The sequence below is a fragment of the Triticum dicoccoides genome, chromosome 2A, assembly GCF_002162155.2.
Source record: "Triticum dicoccoides isolate Atlit2015 ecotype Zavitan chromosome 2A, WEW_v2.0, whole genome shotgun sequence".
Classification (NCBI taxonomy): Eukaryota; Viridiplantae; Streptophyta; class Magnoliopsida; order Poales; family Poaceae; genus Triticum; species Triticum dicoccoides.
In genome coordinates this window covers 750,316,746-750,323,405 of record NC_041382.1, presented here as the reverse complement: position 1 = coordinate 750,323,405, position 6,660 = coordinate 750,316,746, and the positions used below count along the sequence as shown (strand labels likewise).

At 56.7% G+C, this 6,660-nt stretch overlaps 2 pseudogenes; both read left to right on the top strand.

Annotated features, from left to right (window-relative positions):
- The first annotated feature begins 241 nt into the window (after positions 1–241).
- LOC119356921 lies at positions 242–2,216 on the top strand (annotated as a pseudogene).
- A 206-nt stretch (positions 2,217–2,422) lies between these two features.
- LOC119358303 lies at positions 2,423–6,301 on the top strand (annotated as a pseudogene).
- Positions 6,302–6,660: the final 359 nt, after the last annotated feature.

Here is a 6,660-nt window from a genome sequence, read left to right as displayed (position 1 = left end):
AAAAAAAAGGTGATGCTTCAAGCATCGGAAACGTATGCAAAACCAGCAACCTCGTCAGTTTCCACGATAACAGGAAGCAAAAGGGAGCTTCCACTGAACCACAACCACTAGATTAATGTAGCTAAGCGAAGCATGGTCACGAGCAAGGAACCACCAATGCCATGCGTGCACTCAAAGAAACCTCGCCGCCTTCCCCATCCAGCTCCCCTGCATATAAATCGCCATCCCGTCCTCTGAACCTCCCATCCATCAGGCCGGCATCAAGTACAGGTGCCCTGAGCAGCGAGACGAACATTGTCAATGGCGTCCTCAGGAGCGTTCATGGTAGCGGCGGTGCTCGGGCTGGTCCTCGCGTCGGCGCCGGCGGCGCGGGCGTGGAGCACGGAGGGCCACATGCTCACATGCCAGATCGCACAGGTAAAAACAACTTGGCATTCTGTTTTTGGCATCCTGCATTGGCGTCACTGAAACTGTAAATGGGTGATTGATTCTGTTGCGTGGCAGGATCTGCTGGAGCCTGCGGCGGCGCAGGCGGTGAAGAACCTTCTGCCGGAGGAGGCGGGCGGCGACCTGTCGGCGATGTGCGTGTGGCCGGACCAGGTGAGGCACTGGTACAAGTACCGGTGGACCAGCCCGCTGCACTTCATCGACACCCCCGACAAGGCCTGCACCTTCGACTACGCCAGTACGTTTCTTTCCTAACACCGAGCGAGCAGCAGCGTAGATAAACTCTGTTTGGATCTGTTGAATTGAGATGATCGTCGTGTCCGATCGGCAGGGGACTGCCATGACCCCAGCGGCGCCAAGGACATGTGCGTCGCCGGCGCCGTCGCCAACTTCACGTCCCAGCTCATGCACTACAAGCAGGGCAGCGCCGACCGCAAGTGTAAGCGTCTAGGCGAGGGTGTTGATATCTTGTACCCAGCGTTTCTGAATGAGTAATCACTGTTCAGAGTTCTTGACTGCATCTGTTGCAAATGCAGATAACCTGACGGAAGCCCTGCTATTCCTGTCACACTTCATGGGAGATATTCACCAGGTATTTTCTTCCTTCTGATATCTAGTAATCCTGTGATTACTGCACAGACCAGTCTCTGACATGATTTTTTTAATTTTGTCCATGGTATGTATGTGCAGCCCATGCATGTGGGGTTCACGAGCGACATGGGGGGCAACTCGGTGAACCTACGCTGGTTCAAGCACAAATCCAACCTCCATCATGTAAATAAACCAGCTCCCACTCATGATCCTTACCTGTAACACACTACACACAATGGCATGTCACAAAAACAGAGCTTAACTCTTCATCTGCATGAAAATTGCATCTGTGATCTCTTTCTCTCTTCAGGTATGGGACAGGGAGATAATACTCACGGTGCTCGCCGAGCGCTACGGCAAGGACATGGCCGCGTTCCGCAAGGACCTCCAGCACAACATCACCAAGGTAAGCTGAAAATCAAAATCAACCGGCAGTCTCAATCACAAATGTGCTCTCCAAGGCCAGGAACATGTCTGAAACTTACAGACTAGCTAGATATATAATGTCATAATGTCTGTCTTCTTCCTCCAGGGCTCGTGGTCCGACGAGTCGTCGTGGAAAGATTGCGCGGACCTCATGTCCTGCCCAACCAAGTACGCCACGGAGAGCATAGGCCTGGCGTGCAAGTGGGGCTACGACGGCGTCCACGACGGAGACACACTGTCCGGTAAGCCACCGGCCGGGCTCCGCCTAGCTTCCTGTTCATCAAGCCATTGCCATGCCATTAGTCCTCACCGTGATGCTTCGTGAACTGCAGAGGACTACTTCGGGTCGAGGCTCCCGATCGTGACGCGGCGGATCGCGCAGGGCGGAGTGAGGCTGGCCATGTTCCTCAACCGGGCCTTGGGAGACCACAAGGCCCACAGCCGCGACGTCGCTGCGCCGGTGAACTTGGTCGCGGCTCATGACGATGAGCTCTAGCTCAGCGTCAAGTGACAGTCGCTGTATTGCATCCATGCTGACCTGAAGACATGGGACACGATGATACTGTAGGAGACTGCTGCTAACTTGCATGGAAATGATACAAATGACCACTGAATAATTGTTTGCGAGCGCGAACAGCTAGCGTGTATACATGTCATGTCCAAAGATGTAGACATTTATTTGGATGTAACCCAAATTCTCTTGTCCTTTTGTTTTCATGTTTGCTGTTATTTTAGTTGCCTGAATGAATCAACGTTGATACATTTGTCACGGCAAGGCAGGATCGTGTCCACACTCTGTACACATCAGTACCATTTGTCGTGGCATGACTCCTTGCAGTTTTGTCTCTACATTTAAATGTGAGGTAATAGCATCACGAGTCCTGAAACTTGTCTTGAATGTGATAATCTAGTTCAAAACTTGAAAAAGCAAACTATTGCATCTTACAACTTGCATCCAATGTGTAAATTTGGTCCTAGCCAATCAGACAACAACGACAACTGGAGCCAAGTCAGCACAGCCCATTGCCCCCACTCCATCCGGTCAGTGCCGCACTTTTTGCAATTACCTCCCTGGCCTTAGCACAAATAAACCCGCATTACACCACCTGAGTTTTGGGATGGAGTGAGTTTTAGACGCGACCAGTGCCGGCGACCATGGGGACGACCGCCGGAAATTCGAACCGGCGGCGGCCGGCAACAAGGCCCTGCAGGCGGCGGCGGCGGCCTCGCGGCACTGGTCGTCGTCCACGGAGTCGCGGATCGTGCGCGTGTCCCGCGTGTTCGGGGGCAAGGACCGGCACAGCAAGGTGAGGACCGTCAAGGGGCTGCGCGACCGCCGGGTGCGCCTCTCCGTGCCCACGGCCATCCAGCTCTACGACCTTCAGGACCGCCCGGCCTCAGCCAGCCCAGCAAGGTCGTCGACTGGCTCCTCAACGCCGCTCAGCACGAGATCGACAAGCTTCCGCCACTCCAATTCCCGCCGCACGACGACGATCTCCTGTTCTCCGCCCACCACCACCACCATCACCTGCAGCCGACCTCCTCCATGACGTCCATGGCCATGGCACCGCCGTTCTCGCACGCCACTGCCACCGCAGCCGCGGCGTCCATGATGGTCGTCGACAGCGACAAGGCGGCGCACGCCCACGACGGGGGCGGCGATCTCAAGGGGTTCATGAGCCTGAGCAACTCGCTCGGCTTGGTCAACGATGCTGGAGCCGCCATGCCGACGCTGGCTGCGGCCCAAGCCAGGTCGTACCACCACCATTACGCCGCTCAGGGCATCTCCAGCCGTTGGCCCTTCAGGAGGGGCAAAAAATCGCCCCCTGAGGGCGCACCGGCGCTAAACCACGCATTGGAGACGTGATGCCCCCAGTCGCGGCCCCCCACGGAATTTTAGAAAAGTCAAATACGGCGCAAACATGACTCAAATTTAACGCAAACATCAACGAGTTCGTTCAAATTTAAACATACTTTAAAAAAAAGGAAAAACTACCGCGGGCTACCCCCGCCGTCTCCCTCGCCGCCCGCCTCGCCGCCCGTAGAACCGCGTGTAGTCACCGCCGTCGTCGTCGTCGTCGCCCCCGCCGACGCCTCCGCCGTCCCTGCTGCATCCCTCCCCCGGTTGGCGCGGCGGGTTGGACGGTCCGGGGGCGTCGTCGTCGTCGTCGTTGAGGACCACGACGCCGTGCTCGTCCTCGCGCCCACGCTTGCGGGCGGCGATCTCCTCCAGGGTCTGGCGCTGCCGGACCATCTCGTCGCGGAGGTAGTCGTCCCGCGCCCACCGCAGGGCGTCCTCGTCGGAGAAGCCACGCCGGGCTATCTTCTCGTACTCCACGGGGAGGCCGGGCTCTGGCTTGGGCTCCGGCTTGGGCTCGACGAGGACGAAGCGGCCGGTGGGGTAGGCGTTGTCGCCGATGCGGACGCCGGAGCTGCGGGTGCGCGCGCTGACAGGCGCGCCCTGGGGCTCCGGCTTGATGGGGCGGAGGTGGAGGTAGGGGGAGCCGCCGGACGAGGAGGAGGACCCCCCGGTCTCCATGCGCCTCGGGGTCCAGAAGCTTCCCCGGCGGCGTGTGAAGGACGGGGGAGAGGGGTACTCGAGGCGCGGCGTGTTGCCGCCCTCGATGTACTCGAGGACGGCCTCCAACGTGCGCCCGGGCACGCCCCACCACCGACGCCGGCTGACGGCGTTTAGCCTGCCGGAGGGCTCAACGCCGTTGGTGGCCTCGAGCTGCTCGGCGTGACGGCGGCGGAAGTATGGCTCCCAGAGCGGGCTGTCGGGGATGTACTGTGGCCCCTCCCTCACCGCACGCGGCAGGGACGAGCGGATGCGTGCGATCTCCGCACGCCGCGCCGCGCCGGTGGGTATCGGGGGCACCGGCACGCCGCCGACGCTGATCCTCCACGCCCCGGGTACCCGCATGTCCGGCGGGACCGGGTACTTGGCCTCGAAAAGGAGGTGAGCCTCGCTCTCGTGAAGATGGCGGCGGTCGAAGCCGTTCACCGCCGCGCTGTCGCCTGGGAAGCGCTTGGCCATGGGTGCTGCAGACGGCGAGAGAGAGGCGAGGGAGGAACGACGACGACGAGAGAGTACGAGTTGCCGAGTGCTCTGGGGCGCGTCTTATATAGGCCGAGGCGCCGCCCGTGCGCGAGCCGCCGTGAGTACGCGTGGCGGGCGAGGGAGGGCGAGGGACGCGCGTCATCCGGTCTTCACTGCGCCGCCCGTGAGGCATCAATGGCGCAGGCTGACCGGCGCGGTAGCGCGGCAGCTTTGGCATTGATTCGCCGCGAGAAACAAGGCGATGAGGACGACGAAGAGCCGAGAAGAGGGTAGAGTCGCTGACGCGGCGGGCCCGCGGCTGTTTCGCGCCAAAACAGTTCGCCCCGCAGCGCGCCGGGTTCGGTTTGGGTCCGCCGGCGCTGTTTTCGGCCCAAGCCGGCGAAAATCGGGCTCCTGGGGGCACGACTGGGCCGATTTTTCGGCGCCGGCGTAAAAAAAACGCCCGGGGAGGCCTTCCTGGAGGCGCGGCTGGAGATGCCCTCATGAGGCTTGGAGCAATGGCGCCAATAATCCGAAAATATATATTAGAGCATCTGCACCCCGGTCCGGTTATCTCAGCCGTTTGTTTCCTCAGGGATCCGCGTCATTCACAGGGGCAAAACAAAGTCACGGGCACGTTTTGGTCCTAACCTTGTTGGGATGTACATGCCTATGCATGTGATCAGTCTAGGTTTGGAGTATATGGTACTGTTCAACCCACAACTGTTCACACCGCATGCAGTACAAGAAGACAACCGGGTCAGACAATTTTCTTGGAACACATGGAGAGTCACTGCGTGCACTTCTTGCCTCCTGCTATTTCCATTGCTTCTGTTTTCTAAAAATGAAGAAGAGCCTAGACGGCCTGTCCAATTTTCGGTTGCCCATGTTAGGAACTGAAAGAGTGAAAATGAGAGTGAGAGAGAGATGCATCATGCATGCATGCAGAAGTAGAGAGAGAGAGAGAGAGTATCCATGAGCTCCAACCAGAGCTGGCTAGCTCTGTCTTCTCTCTCTTCCCTCAGTTTGCATGAGCTCCATCTTGTATTCATGGCGGACGAGCGCCCAACTCATGAGAATGAGAGATGCATGCAAAGATTTGTGTTCTCTCCATCTATTGAGCGAAGGTTGGGAGTGAGAGAGAGAGAGAGAGTATTCATGCGCTCCAACTAGAGCTGGCTAGCTCGGTCTTCCCTCTCTTTCTTCACTTGCATTAGCTCCATCTTTTATTCATGGCGGACGAGCGCCCAACTCATGAGAATGAGAGAGATGCATGGAAAGATTTGTGTTATTTCCATCCATTGGTAGTCACGGGTGCGCGTCTGTATGCTGGGGCGCTGTAAGACAAGATTCCGCCATGTTAACGGATACACTAAAACTGGAACTGGAATTGTGACAGGTATCTCGAGGTACAGGTGCTACCTGCCATGTTAACGGATACACTAAAACTGGAATCTGTGACAGGTATCTCGAGGTACAGCGCCATAACTCAACGGCAAGGATAACGCGGCCGGGGTGCAGGCGCTCAAAAAATCCGCATCCGCCAACAATGCCCACGAGCAGCTGGGCGGCCATCGCTCTTCACCTCATGTGGTGCCTCACCACGGCTTGCCGTTCCCGTCGCTGCTGTCCTTGGCCCCGGTGTCTCAGTTCGTCTTCTACACGCCCGAGGGCGGCTTCGCCATGAAAGACGTCGCCTCCGATCATCAGTTCCCCGTAGACAACCTCGACGATTCGCAAGGCCAGCTCTCGCTGAGCTCGGGGAGAAGCTTTCTTCACTCAGGAAGCCAGGGTTGATCGATGAATCACCTACGTCGTGCCTATACAATGCTTGTTTTTGCGGGTGCCTATACAATGCTTGTTTGACCAAAATAGATGTTACAAAGTGCACAATCAATTATTAGCATCTGATGCACATAACACTAGGAGTGGTATATTATGGTTGAAAATTTTAATAATTCACGCATATATATTCACCAACGTTTAAAAATATTTCATGGTGGAAATTTTAATAATTCACGTATATATATTCAAAGAAGTAACAATCAAAATTATATCAAAGACTTTACAAAAGAAAAACATCATTATTTTGAAGCGTTGGAGAAGCAAAATGGCCTGATTTTAATCGGTGCTTTAACAATTTGTTAAGAAGCTAA